The sequence below is a fragment of the Neomonachus schauinslandi genome, chromosome 2 (genome assembly GCF_002201575.2).
Source record: "Neomonachus schauinslandi chromosome 2, ASM220157v2, whole genome shotgun sequence".
In the NCBI taxonomy this organism is placed as follows: Eukaryota; Metazoa; Chordata; class Mammalia; order Carnivora; family Phocidae; genus Neomonachus; species Neomonachus schauinslandi.
In genome coordinates this window covers 7,253,701-7,268,977 of record NC_058404.1, presented here as the reverse complement: position 1 = coordinate 7,268,977, position 15,277 = coordinate 7,253,701, and positions in this window count along the sequence as shown.

The following is a 15,277-nucleotide window of genomic DNA, read 5'->3' as shown; positions in this document are numbered from 1 at the left end:
TACTGGATATTTTAAATATTACAACGTGTCTCTGGAAATCAGATTCTCCTGCCTTCCCTGTGTTTGTTGTTGCTACGTTATGAGGGTTGTATTTGTTTAATGATTTTTCTCAACTGTTTGTAATAGCTCTTTGTTGCGTGTGGCCCTGAAGTCTGCTCTGTTAGCCTGGTGGGCTCCTTGTGATTTGAGAGAAAGCTCCTGCAATGCCTGGAGCAAGACCACGACGAGGTGCTCTGCCAGTCACTGCAGACCGCCCGCCCCCATGCTGGTGCTGTGCTCCAGAGCTTACGCAGGGAGTTAACTCCGTCATCCCTTCACTTGCCCTTGCGCCAGTGCTGAAGGCCAACTCACATGGTGCTTCTCAGGCGTTAGCCGTGGGCATCAGCATGGCCTTTAGACTGCCCAGCGCACAGGAGATTTTCAGTGCCCTTCGTCCCTCAATTATGTCCCAGCATCTTCCTTCCCAGGCTTTTCGGTCTGCCTCCCTCTGGCCCCTCTGGCTGATCCCTTCCCAGACAGGTCTGCTGGTATATTTCATTGAAATGCTCTTGACAGTGCCACCCAGGAGCTCCTTAAAGTTCTGAGGCAGCCAAAACAAAAGAAAGGCCCTGAGTCTGCCCCTCGTGGAGCCCCCAAAGAGGTCAGAACACACGACCACGATTCTCTGAGAACAATCAGTCTTGCTGGCACGAGCACACTGTCCCAGGAATGTGGACCCCTGTCCTCATGGTGGCCACAGAGCTGGGGAGTGTGGCATGGGAGGTGTGCAAGCCAAAACACCACCAGCCTGTTTACCGAAGTTAAGTAGTTTTTCTTCATTAAGCCTTTGCCCAATTATCTAAACTACCAAGAGCTCATTCTCCAACTTTTGCAATTTTTGTTTTCCTAGTTCAGTTCTGCTTTTCCTGTCATTTCAAGATTTTGACTTACTTCTACTCTCTAAAAAAAATCTTACTAAAAATAGGTAAATATGTTGTTGTACCCAAATTCTGAACCATTTTTCCTCAAAGATTCATTTTCATTTTATTTTACTACCTGAAGCACCCAACTAACTGCCTTGTATTTAGAGACAATACCCATTATCATGTGTAACGTATTTAAATACCCCACCTTTATTTTCTAGACAAACTACAATATAAAAAGTATTAGCATGCATTTCTCTGGGATAAGTTTTAATCTATGACCTGTAAGAATTATGGGAAATATTCTGCTGCTGGGGTTTTGGGTTTGTGTTTTGTTTTACCAGGACAAAAATTTAGTATAACCCTACATCTAGTCTATATTTTAATTACCTTCACTTCTAAAACTAGAATACAAACTCCCAAAGGAACCTTCCAGTTTTCTCCTCTCCGTCATATTTTACTAACACCCAGCAACAGAACTCAATTCAAGACTTGGAGCTTTGGCAAAGCTGTTTTCCAGACCACAAATACTCTTGTGGTTAATCCGTTTCAAACACTGCTCGCATGTCACTCCTTCATAAAACCTGTCTTAATTCTATCAGCCCAAGGTCCTGTACCCTGAGACCTTTCACAATACTTCGTTTTCATGTCTCTATTATAGGTTTTATTTCACCACATCACTTCTCTAGAGAATTCTGGTCGAGGTTTTATTCAACAAAAACTCTGTACATGAAATGTACCAGGCATTGGTCTGAGAGCTCAGGATGCAGTGATGAACACAACAGAATTACCCCTGACCTCAGAGTCTGGTGGGTGTTGTATCCAGATCTTGTCTTGGGAAGCAGCAGTGCGAGGCATTGGTTCCAGAAGCACACTCTGGAACTACATGCTGCACGGTCTGAAGACCATCTCTACCACTTAGGAGCTGTGTGACTTTAAGCAACTCATTCTCACCATTTATTAGTTGTGGATAATATTTCATAGGTTTTTTTGTGAGAATGAGTTAAATCATGTAACACATTTACAAACATGGATGGTATATAAGAATTCAATTAATATTTGATATTTTAAAAAACCACGATGTTTCCTTGGAAAGCTTTATTAAATATTTCTACATTGTTCAAAATATCATAGTACAGTGATTAGTTGCATAGACATTTATAATCATCATGTGTTGCTTTATTATATATATAACTTATATGTGTTTTATATGTGTATTAAAACATATGCATTTGATAAATGCCACTAATTTGATTGATGTCATTAATTCATGTAGGAAGTGCTGTGACTACATTTGAATTGATGCCCAATGGGTAGTCTTACGTGTTTATAAGTAGTCTTTAGAAAAGACATGAGATTATCCATCTGCTCACTGATTTGACACACAAGAAATGTGTACCTATCATCTGTACAATATTTGAGGACTATCCAACTTAAATGGAATAGAAAAGTTTTACACACAAATTATGACTTAAGCAGAGATCTCCCATAATCATGGGGGCAGCATCTGATATCTCTTACAAAATAGTCTGCCATTTTTATGGCTTTATGAAAAGCCATCAGATCTTCATGGTGCTAAATTCTGTTTACATTCTTACAAACAGGCAATTTTCTATTAGTTTGATATATTTGTGCTAAAGCCGTGTATGGAAACAAGTAAGAACAAAGGTTCTTTGGAGTAAGGAAGCCAGTTATAGTGATTCAACTGACCATTATAGATGCTACAAAACCAGTCTCTGAAAATGTTGAGCCAAGATGTGACAGAGAAGTTTAAAGTCTGAATACTGCCCCTCCCCAGAAAAGCTATTTTTAGAGGGTGGACATATAAACTTCACCATACCAGAACTAAATGTATATATCATATGTAATACACATTATGTATCAGTCTGTATTATTTACTCATCTGTGTCAAAATGCTTCCAAATTAAAAAAAAAGAGACTATGACTAGTACACACTGTCAATTATGAGTAATTAATAGCAGGAATAATCAAACATATATGTTTAGAAAATTATAATGGTGTTTATAATAAACTTTTAATTTTGGAACAGATTTTACTCAGATTAAATTTAAAAGAAAATTTGGGAAAATATACAATATTTCCCATACATCTGAGACCCAGTTTCCCCTCTTATCACCTTGCACCACTATGCCATACTTGACACAATTTATGAACACGTCATTAACTAATTCCAAACTTTATTCGGATTTCCATGGGTTTATCTTCACTGTTCAGACTCCCATCCAGTATACCACATCACATTTACTCATCATGTCTCCTTAGGCTCCTCTTGCCTATGACCTTTTCTCAGACTTTTCTTGTTTTTGATGATCATGACATTCTTCAGAATGCCATAAAGGTTTATCTGCTTTTTTCCCATGATTAGAATGACTGTGGTCTTTTGGTTTTGAGAAGAAGATAACAGAGATAAATGGCCATTTTCATGACTTTTTATCAAGGCTACATGCTCTCAAGATGACTTAGTAGTGTTTGTCACATTTCTCCACTGACTTTACTTGTTTCCCCCTCTCTGTATTGCTCATCCTCTTTGAAAGATTCTCACTGTGTACAGCCCACATTTAAGGAGTGCAAAGTTATGTTCCACCTCCTTGAGGATGGGTATCTAAATCAATTATTTGGGGTGTCTTCTGTATGAGTAGTATTTATTCTTTTCCATTCATGCATTCATATTAATATCAATTCATATGTTTATTTTATACTTTGAATTAGAATTCACTTCTACTTTATTTTGTCATCCAAAGTGTTCCAACTGCGGCATTAGGAGATCTTTTATTTGGCTTGTGTTTTCCTTTGGCTTAATCCCAACTTTATGTTTTGTTTTGTTTTGTAACTTCCTTTTTGGAAACTCAAGATTCTCCAGGGTTGTCAAATATTTCCTGCCCAGTTCTAGTATCAGCCATTTCTCCAAGGAGCCCTGGTTCATCTTATTGGAGAATAGTACTAAAAATCCAGGTTCTAGAACTACGTGTGCTCTTGCTACCAGGGTGTCATTGCTTCTTGACCATCAGCTGACGGTGCAAGGAAGTGTGTGTGTGTGTGTGTGTGTATGCCAACCTATGCATATACACCTAACAATAAACACTGCTTATGAAAACATCTGTATCTATACTAAGCTAAACCCTAGTTCATAGTGATGTATCCAACATGGATTATTCTAACCTTCTTTCCTTGCTTATCTCTAATATCCCACTCTAACAGTGAGATACGGGGCTCCTGCTATCTGCCATCCCTACAAAGGGGAATTAATTGTTCAATTCCAGTTCACATGTATACTGGTTTCAGAATTGCTAACCAGTACCTCCCTGGGGAAGAACCTTATCAAATAGAATACACTGTTTATGTAACAATTCCTTTTGGTTTTGGTCTTATAGATTCCAGTTATTCCAAGTTACTTAGGTCAGCCCCTTCTTTCTTCCACCTATAGTTTTTTCATACTTTTTCATGAAATTATTCTATAACATTATTTCATCTTGGGATTCATCTACCTCCCAAGTGATTATTTTCAAATTTAATTAAGATTTACTATTTTTGCTGTAAAACTGTATGGCATTTGACAAATGCATAGTGGCTGGTACCCACCATTAAGGTATCATACAGAATGTTCCACTTATTCAATGTCCTCCTTTCACAGACCCCTGGTAACTACTGATTTATTTAGCATTTCTATAGTTTTGCATCTTCTAGAGCATACATAAAGAGATAATACATTATGTATCATTTTCAGACTGGCTTCTTCTACTTAGAAATATGCATGTACATTCATCCATGTCTTCATGTGGCTTCATGGTTCAGTGCTTTCCATTGCTGGATAGTATTCCATTTCATGGTTATAAATTCTGGTTTTGGTTATATATTCACCTACTGAAGAACATCTTGGTTCCTTCCAGTTTGGGGCCTTCATGATAAAGCTTCTGTAGATATTTGCGTGCTGCTTTTGGTGTGGGAGTAAGTTTTTGGTCCAGATGGGTAAACATCTAGAAGTACAATGATTACGGGCAAAATCAGACTGTTTGCATTGTAAGAAACTGCCAGACTGTCTTCTAAAGTGTCTGTGCCATATTCATTCCCATTAGAGGTGCTTGTAGTTCTCCATGCCAATTGCAAAATATTTTGTCAGTTTTTCTAAATGTTAGCCCCATCCTAATGTGCAGTAGTAAGTGGTATCTCATTTAATGTGCTTTTCCCTAATAGCAAGTAATGCTGAGGATCTTTCTGTATGTTAATCGGCTCTCTATCTTCTGTGTCTCTCTTCAGATCTCTACTCATTTTTACATTTTTTAAAACTTTTTTCTTGTTAGGTTTTATGAGTCCTTACCATATTTTCCACACAAATCCTTTTTTCTGATATCTCTTCTGCAAAGATTCCTGTCTGCTCTAGAAGTCTTTTTATTCTCTTAGCAGATCTTCCGCAGAGTCACACTTTGTGATGGAATTCACTGTAACAATTTTTCTCTTTCATGGATCATGCTCTTCTTGGTGGTGTATACAAAACTTACCTCTACACCCAAATTCAAGAAGAGATTTTCTTACTTTTTTTTTTTTTCTAGAATTTTTTAAGTTTTGCATTTTACTTTTAAGTTTATGGAAGTAAGTTTTGGTGTGTGGTGAAATGTGTGTGTGTTCATTTTTCCACACAGTCAAACAGTCACTGAGCTTCTCACTGAACACCCGATCCTCCACCACACTGCCTTTGCTCAGGTGGCAAAGTTCAGCTGACTATTTGAATGGGTCTATTTTTCAGGCCCTTAATTCTGCTCCATTTATCGCTGTGTCTATTCTATTGCCAATGTCCTGCTCTAATCATGATATAGCTTTAGGTGAATTTCTGGAATTAGGAAGGGGGTGGGGGATCTTCAACCTGTTCTTCCTAATTTTGTAGGTCATTCTAACTTTAGAAACAGTTTTAAAAATCTACAAAATACCTTGCTGGGATTTTGATTCCGATGGCATTGAATTTACTGGTAAATTTGGGAAGACGTGTCATCTTAACAATAGTATAATATACTGAACGACACTTGCCTATCATGAACGAGGAATAACTCTCCAATTAGTAAGATTCTCTTTGATAACCTTCCACAATGTTTCAGTTTTCTGCATGCAAATTTGTACCTATTTTGTTATATTTAACATCTAAGGTTTTCACCTTTTTGCCTGTAGTCAGAATAAATAATTATCAGCAGATTTAAAATTACTTGGCAAAATAAAAGAAGTTGCATCCGCCTGAAGAAAATTTTCTCCACTATTCACAAGATCCCAAAGAGACTGCAAAACAACTGTGAAACTTCATCATTACCGAGTATGCTGTCACCACACTCATGAACTCAGTTCATTCTGTCTCTCCAAATGGCAGCAGACTTGTTTACAGACCCCCTTTTCACGAAGCTGAGAGCCTCCTGTACTTTAGAATCCAAAGACAGACCTTGTTTAACGTAGATGCCAATCAAGATAAATCTCAGCAAGCCGTTTCCCTCTAATTAAGCAAATCATTTACAGTCTTTCTCTCCAGTGGATTTAAGATACCAACATTCGCTCAGATTATTTACACTTAAAGTAATTTTCTGAGTCTTAAGGCACCTACTGTGCAACTTCTCAGGATGTTTCCCCTCCGCTTTCACATGGGAGGACACACGAGCGGTTAAGACGTTCAGAAACACGCGCGCACCTGGCACCGTCTCCCTCGCACCCGCCCCCCGCCTTTGCCCACCGTGCCTGTGTCCCTCCCTCTGCCCGTATCAGTGTTCCCCCCCCCCAAAAAAATCCCGAAGCCACAGAAATGACCACAGCACGCTACGATTTCGCCCCCGAAGCCCCTCAATGAAGGGGCACTCCTGTAAAGTCAGTCCTGGTGAAACACTACACGGGAAGGAGTAAGGCACGCGGGGCAGGGCGGAAAACGAGTTTCTTTCCCACTATTTACGAAAAACACCCCGTAGTAGCTGGGGAAGTCCCCTCCCAGCAGGCCGGGCCGCCCAGGGGTGTCACTCACCGCACACGCCGGCCCTCGTCGTCCGCAGCGGCACCTCCCGGGTCTGTCCGGAGAGAACGAGGCTCGAGCTCTCGTGGAGACGTGGCGTCGAGGGCAACGGGCGCGACGCGCATGCGTTGCACGCGGGCCCGCGCGGCGCGACGGAGCATGCGTTGCACGCGGGCCCGCGCGGCGCGACGGAGCAGCCCGCGCGCCCCCTGCCGGCCGGTAGGGTGCAGCGCAGGAAGCTTTGTGCTCCTCTAATGGGCAGCGGCACCCCTCCTCTAAGTCCTCCTGAATCACAGAAATTCAGTATCCAGGTTAATCAGTGCCACAATTTTGGAAATTCTAGGGGTAGGGCTTACTTAAAAAGTTTTTTTTTGGAAATTCTAACTGAAATAGAGCCGACTCTTCCATATATTGATGCAAAAGCATGGCGATTATATGAAGCTAAGTATATGGTAACTAGACAAAATCAACTGTTTATATATATAAAAGCAGTGAATGATTGGAATTTAAAATCTTAAAAATTTCATTTACAATAGCATCAAAGAAGTGGAATCCTTAGATATTCAATCTAACAAAACATGTAAAAATCTGCATGCAGAAAAATATGAAACCCTGGAAAGATATCAAAGAGAATCTTAATAAATGTAGAGACAGTCCATGTTCATAATAGGCAAATTCAAGTTGTTCATATTGATATGTGCATGGATGTTGGGGTGGAAATGAACGATGATTTACATGTTCCGTGTAGAGATAAAAACAATGCTTGGTTGGGTTTGTGTGGTTCTGAGAGATTGTGTCCAATACTACTCCCTGGGTATCTAGTGGAGCCATAATCTAAGATTGGAGACTAGAGGAAAAGGAAATTTTATTCGAGGGAGAAGTCAATGGCTTCAGTATGGGATATATTTCATTTTAGGTTCCTGTACCACATGCAAGTAGAAATTATACCTCACAAAGGAAATCTTGAGCTTTTGGACATTGCTATCATAGAGGTAACAATAGATGAAATCAAAGAAATGCATGAGATTGCTAAAATAGTGTATAGTGAAAAGGGAGAACAAAGGCTAGTCTTGGGAAGCACCTCCTCGATTATTCGAGGAGGACCTAGTGAAAGACACTGAGAAGGAGTAACCGTGGTAGTATGAGTACAGTCAGGAGCCTGAGGTGTCAGAGAAGCCTAGGAAAATGAACTAATCCATGAAGAGGTCATGCGCCAATTTTCTTTGACGCCAAGTAAGACGAGACCTAGAAATGATAGGTTTAATTATGGGTAACCGTGATCTTATTAAGATTTATTAATAGGGAGATCATCATTAATACAGAGAACTCTCTTATTAAGGAGAAAACCATTGGTGATCCTAATTAGGATGAGGGTGATGTCAGGAAACTGTTCTTTCAATTTTGTTATGAAGGCAAAGAAGGAGATGAGGCTGGAAGAGCAGAAAAGATGGGTGGAAGTGATTGCCTTTCAAGGTGAAAGATCCTTAATGCATTTAAATGAGAAGATGATGGAGCAGTGTCAGGGAAATTAATAATGGAGATTTAATTTATTATCAGCAACATAAAGCCTGGGAGAGTTAAAGAGGAAAGTCCCGGACTGCGTCAGATGGAGCCATGGGGTAGGCATTAGAGGCTCGGGGATGTGGGAATCCATCGGTGAAAGGTCAGAGGCACACGATCACACCAGTTTTGGTAATATAGGTCAAATGAGTAACTGTGGGGGCGCCTGGGTGGCTCAGTCGGTTGAGCATCTGCCTTCAGCTCAGGTCATGATCTCAGCGTCCTGGGATCAAACCCCGAGTTGCGCTCCTTGCTCAGCTGGGAGTCTGCTTCTCCCTCTCCCTCTGCCCCTCGTCCCTGCTTGTGTTCTCTCTTTCTCTCTTAAATAAATAAAATCTTTTTAAAAAATGAGTAACTGTGGATTAAACTGGGCAATGAACGTGAGTAGAGGTAGGGGCTGATAGCTAGCAGGCGGAGTCCATGCACTGGGAGTTCCCCCCTGGAGGTAAGAGAGAGGGGACATGTGGAGGACCTGTGTTGAATGAGGCCGCAGGCCTGCACCGCTAGGGCGCCTCTGCCCTCGCCTCTACCTGGAAGGCACCTGAGCCACCTGGGGAACACCTGGTCAGCCCTGCCCCGCTCCACGTCGCTGGGAGCCCAGATGTGCCCAGGAACAAACAATCTCTGGATCCTCTTTGATGACGGTTAATCCTAGTTCGTAATAATGATGATGTAGCTCATGACATTCAAAATTAACTCTTGGCAAACATTTAGTTTCATATGTAGTTTTTTTTTTTAAGATTTTATTTATTTGACGGAGAGAGAGAGCACAAGCAAGCGGAGGGACAGAGAGAGAGGGAGAAGCAGACTCCCCGCTGAGCAGGGAACCCGAAGACCCAGCACCCTGGGACCATGACCTGAGCAGACGGCAGATGCTTAACGACTGAGCCACCCAGGCGCCCCAAGTTTCATACGTAGTTCATGTAAGGCATAATCAGTTAAGCTATTCAATGATGAATATTTAAATCAGTGAATACTTAAACTCATAACCATGAATTTAATTATAACAGCAATCCCTAAAGACCTCAAAATTTTTTCATTTTTCATATGTATTCTCTTGCAAGATATTTCCATGAAAAGGATAGCATTGAGAGTTTTCATATTATTATCTCTGAATTGGTTCATAAATAGTAACAACCACAGTAAAGCTAAATCCCCCCGTGAATTCATTGCTCACTGTCTTCATTTTCCAAGGAGACTTCTAAAGTATGAGGGGGTTGTTCCCGTGCCAAGATCCTCCAAGGGACTCAGCCACACACATTGGCACAACGACCCGACGGTCTTTAGAATTAAACACAACCTCTTAAAAGCCCTTTTATTCCTCACTAGGTGTTTGTTTATTTGTGGACATTTCTGTGACAAATACTGCCATTTACAAAGATATTTTTCTTCTAAACAAAAAAGTACTTTACAAAAATAACATGCCTAGGCCTTCTAAACTTGCATGGTGACTTCCTTCTGAGCAAAGACCTACATGTACCTCTCCAGACACTGTCTCTCTCCACCTCTGTACATCCTCCCGGAACTGATGAAGGCACAGGAGACACTGAGAGGCAATTAAATCTTAAAGAGTCCCACCGATAGAGCCAATACATGTATCTCTTGACTTCATATATTGACATTATATATTTATATATTATTTTAATATATACACTATATAAATACATGACACTTTTTTTCAATCTCTCTGCTTTGTCACTGACAATGCATTGGTGTAGGCTTTATCTTTGAGTCTCTGTAATTTATTATAAGTCCTTTCCCCACTCCTACTCCTCCTGGTGTACATTCCTATACCACTAGCCCAAGAGAGCACGGAAATGCCATTCCACTAGAAAGAATCATGCTCCTTCTCTGCCTGTCCTCACTCAACCTCGCCTCCCGGGAATGAGAAGCCTAGATCGCTGGGTCCCTGCAAGGGACAAGCACCACCCTTTTCCTCTGGGGGGTCCTCGTCCATCCCAGACACAGGTACCATGTCAAGGAGCAAGTCAGACGAGCTTTCATGACACAGACCACAGACCCTAAGCCTCGCCTTCTGTCCATGGGGGATGAATCAGGTGTGAATGCTTCAGTGTCCTCCTAATGAAGATGGTGGGGGTAAACTCCCTTAAAGAAAAACAAAAAAGACCAGAGTAAAAGACTCACCAAGAGGACAATACCACTAGAGTCAAAATTCCAAAGCGTACTTCAGCTAATATGGAAGGTGAGTATGACCTGGTACATTCGTTCTTGGGACTCAAGAAATCATAAGCCAAACATGAACTTTTCTCCCAGGTTGATAGGAGGAAGCCAGGGACCAATTTCCTAACATTTATAAATAAGCAGATATTATAAACAATCTCAGAGAGAAATGTGGTGCCTCCTTCACTGAGTCCCAGGGAGGGACCAGCGGCTCGCTTGGGCTCTGCGCGTCCTGGTTCCCCCCAGGACCCCAGGTTCTTTTTTTTTTTTTTTTTTTTTTAAGACAGCCAGAGAGGGAACACAAGCAGGGGGAGTGGGAGAGGGAGAAGCAGGCTTCCCGCCGAGCAGGGAGCCCGATGTGGGGCTCGATCCCAGGACCCTGGGATCAGGACCTGAGCCGAAGGCATACGCTTAACGACTGAGCCACCCAGGCGCCCCTGGAACCCCAGGTTCTAGCCTCTGACCGCACAGGTTCAGCTCCAGCAAGCGGCAAACCGCGGGTTTTGGCGCCGCCTGCTGGCCACGGGGTATGCAACCGGCAGGAACGCTTCGGAGTTCCTCATAAAGATAATAAGGGTGGTATTAGTAAAGCCTGTTAAAATCCACAGCAAATGGAGAACAGTGTTGAAAACCACGAGCAGACAAATCCACTTAGTCAAGAATGAATAACTTAATTTAGCTAACTTGATTGTTAACTTGATTGTGACACTTTTACATCTTGTTTCTCCCTACGGAATTCATAAGGAAAACAAACTTTTCTCCAAGTTGGCATATGGTAATGAGTAACCAGTTCCTATTATTTAGAAAAATGTAGTATTATACACTATCACTATGAATAATAAACAGCCAATGTCTTCCCACTATATACTATGCTTTATAGCAACATACCCCTGTACCACATCCTTTGTTTGATGGCGTGCTCTAGGTTCTCAAAGTAAATTTTTAGTTTGTGCGCAATAAGCTCTTACTCATTACTACTCAGTGATTCATTGGGTTTTGTTCTATTATTACTTCATTGTTCACATATTTATGTATTTTGTATATATTATTATATTAAATGCATATAACATAAAACATTTTTATTACTCTCTCCTTTGTCTCCTGTTAAGATGAATTGATATTGGCAATAATTTTTACAGAGTCTCTGTATTTTATTTATTAATTTATTTTATTATTTTTTTTAAAGATTATTTATTTATTTATTTATTTGAGAGAGAGAGAATGAGAGACAGAGAGCATGAGAGGGAGGAGGGTCAGAGGGAGAAGCAGACTCCCCGCTGAGCAGGGAGCCCGATGCGGGACTTGATCCCGGGACTCCAGGATCATGACCTGAGCCGAAGGCAGTCGCTTAACCAACTGAGCCACCCAGGCGCCCCCAGAGTCTCTGTATTTTAATCTAAGTCTGTTCCCCCTCTTGTCTCTGTGCTTATATTTATTCCTCTAACCATTAGCCCATGAGCTCATGAGATGTTATTTTACTCCAAAGCATGCTAATTCTGTCACTTTTTTCACTCAACTTCAGCCCCACTCTCTCCCCCAATGTGATGACTCCTTCAGTGAGTCCCTGGGAGGGCCCGGCATGTCCCCTATGCTCTGGAGAGTCCTGGTTCCTCCCAGACCCTCAGGATCCTGACTCTGATCAGCTCCCTGGAGCCAGAACCAAGGGGTCTTTCTGCCACCTGCTGGTCATGGGTGTGCATCAGGTGTAAATGCTTTTGTTTCTCCTAATAATAATAATCATGGTAGGAGTAAAGTCTGTTCAAGTCAAAAGCAAAGGAAGACCAGCGTTGAAAATTCCTGAACAATTCTTATTCAGTAAATAAGCAAATCTTATTTGCCATATTTTCTAATACCAACTGACTCTGGGTCATATCTTTTTCTACTTCTGAAAATCGTAAGCGTTTCTCAAGGTTCATTTAAGGGAACCAGTCACCAACCCCATTTCATTGAAGAAAGTTCTTATAACCAGTCACTGTGAAGAATAAACTGTCATTCTCCTCCCAATATATAAGCTCGTTTATAACAATATATACCCGATCTCATCCCATGTTTGGAGTACTTCAGGCTCAGAAAAATTTTCACGTGTGTACGGTAAATTTTTACTAATTCTTACTCTGATTCATTGACTGTACTTCTGTTATAGCTTAATTTTTCACATATATTTATTTTTACTGTGTACCCTATTAAAGCTACATAACATGGGTTCTTTTTATTACTCACTCCTTTGTTACCTGCTCAGCTGCACTGGTATGTGCCATTATTTTTATAATCTTTGCAATTTATGATCAATCCTTTCCCACGTCCTCCTTGTCCGGATTTTTAGTCCTTCACCACTAGTCTATGAGGCCATGGGAAATGCTTCGATTCCAAAGAATCATGCTTCTTGTGTGCCTTTTGTACTCAAACTCTACCCCTCCCCCCAGAATGTGGTGACCTCCTCAGTGAGTCCCTGGGAGGGGCCAGCAGCTCCCCTGTCCTCTGTGGAGTCATGGTTCCTCCCAGACCCCCAGGATCCTGACTCTCATCAGCCCCCTGGAGCCAAAATCCAAGGTTATTATCGCCACCTGGTGGCCATGGGCGATACATCATGTGTGAAAGCATTTGTGTTCCTCTTGAGAATGATAGTAGTATTAAAGTCTGTTAAAATCCAAAAGAAATGGAAGCCAGCTTTGAAACTTCTCTGAGAAGGAAAAAAACAATTTAGTGAAAGAAGCAAATCTTAATTTTTGTTATTTCTGAGACTCACTGGTCCTGTGCCATATTTTGTGTATATCTCTGTAAATCATAAGCAAAACTTGAACTGTTTCCCAAGGTTGACACCACGCAACCTGAAACCAATTCTTTATCATTAGAGAATTCTAACATTATTACCAATCACTGTGAAGAATAAACTGTCACTGCTTTCCCAATATATAAGCTGCTTTATAACAATACAGTCCTGAACCTCATCCCATATTTGACTTGAGTCTTCCGGGGCATGCACTGTTTTTAGAGGGTGCACAATAAAGTTTTACTGAGTACTATTCAGTTATTCATTGGCTTTACTTCTGTTATTGCTGAATTTTTTACATATTTACATATTATTTTACATGCTATTATATTAAAGGTACATAACATGATTTTTAAAAATTACTATCTCTCATTTGTCACCTGCTGTGATGCATTTTATAGGTTATTTTTATAGAATCTTTGCAATTTATGATAGATCCCCCCCTGCTGTCCTGATTTTTATTCTCCACAGCCCATAAGCCTACGCAAAATGCTCTTCCACTCCAAAGAATCCAGAGTGCCTTTCCTCACTCAATCTCCCCTCCTCAGAATGTGGTGACTCCTTCACTGAGTCTTTGTGAGGGGCCAGCAGCCCCTGTTAAATTGTGGGGTCCTGGTTCTTCCAGGACCCTCAGGTCCCAGTGTCTGACAGCGTTCTGATCGCTCCACTCCTTGGAGCCCAAACCACGGGGTTATAGCGCCACCTGCTGGCCACAGTGGGGGGCGCATCGGATGTGAATTCTGTGTTCACTTATTCAATTGTTCATTCTTTCGTTTATCAAATGATGGTAGTACCAAAGCCTATCAAAGTCTAAACAAATGAGACCAGCCTTAAAAATTCCCTGAGCAGATAAATACAGTTTAGTGAAATAAGCAAAACATCATTTAGCTTAGGTTGTAAGACAAATTCGAACTGAGTCATTTCTTTTTTTATGCCTCTGGAAATCAAAAACAAAATTAAAACTGTTTCCCAAAGTTGATATGAGGTGACCAGTAAGAAATTCCCTACCATTTAAGAAAATTCTAATAGTATAACCAATCACTGCGAAGAATAAGCAGTCACTGCCGTCCCACTATATAATCTGGTTTATAACAATATACTCCCAAACTTCAATCCCTATGTGGTTTCTGTGCTCCTGGGTCACAAAGTGTCTTTTTGGTGTGTGTACAATGAATTTTTTCTAATTACTACTTCGCTGATCTGTTGATTTTCCTTTTCCTTCTCATATTGCTGAACTTCTGATATAGTAATATTTTAATAGTATTATATTGAAGGTACATAATATGGCTTCTTATCACTATGCTTTGTCACCTGCTAAGAAGCATAGTTACAGGTTGTTCTTTTTTTTTTTTAAGATTTTGTTTATTTATTTGAGAGAGAAAGAGGGAGAGAGCAGAGAGCAGGAACTGGGGGAAGGGCAGAGGGAGAGGAAGAAGCAGATTCCCCGCTGCGCGTGGAGCCCAACATGGGGCTCGATCCTGGGACCCTGCGATCATGACCTGAGCGGAAGTGAGACACTCTGCCGACTGAGCCACACAGGCGCCCTTAGAGGCTGTTCTTTTTATACAATATTTACAATGATAAGTCCTTCCCCCACCTCCTAGTCCTGATTTGTATTCCCCCACCCACAGCCCACGGGCCCATCAGAAAAGCTGTTCTGCTGCAAAGAATCATGCTCCTTCTGTGCCTTTCCTACCTCAGTCTTCCCTCCCCAGAATGTGGTGATTCCTTCACTGCGTCCCTGGGAGGGGCCAGCAGCTCCCCTATCCTCTGTGGAGTCCTGGTTCCTCCCAGACCCTCAAGTACCAGTGTCCGACAGCCGCTCTGATCCCCAACGGGGAGCCCAAACCGCGGGGTCTTAGCGCCACC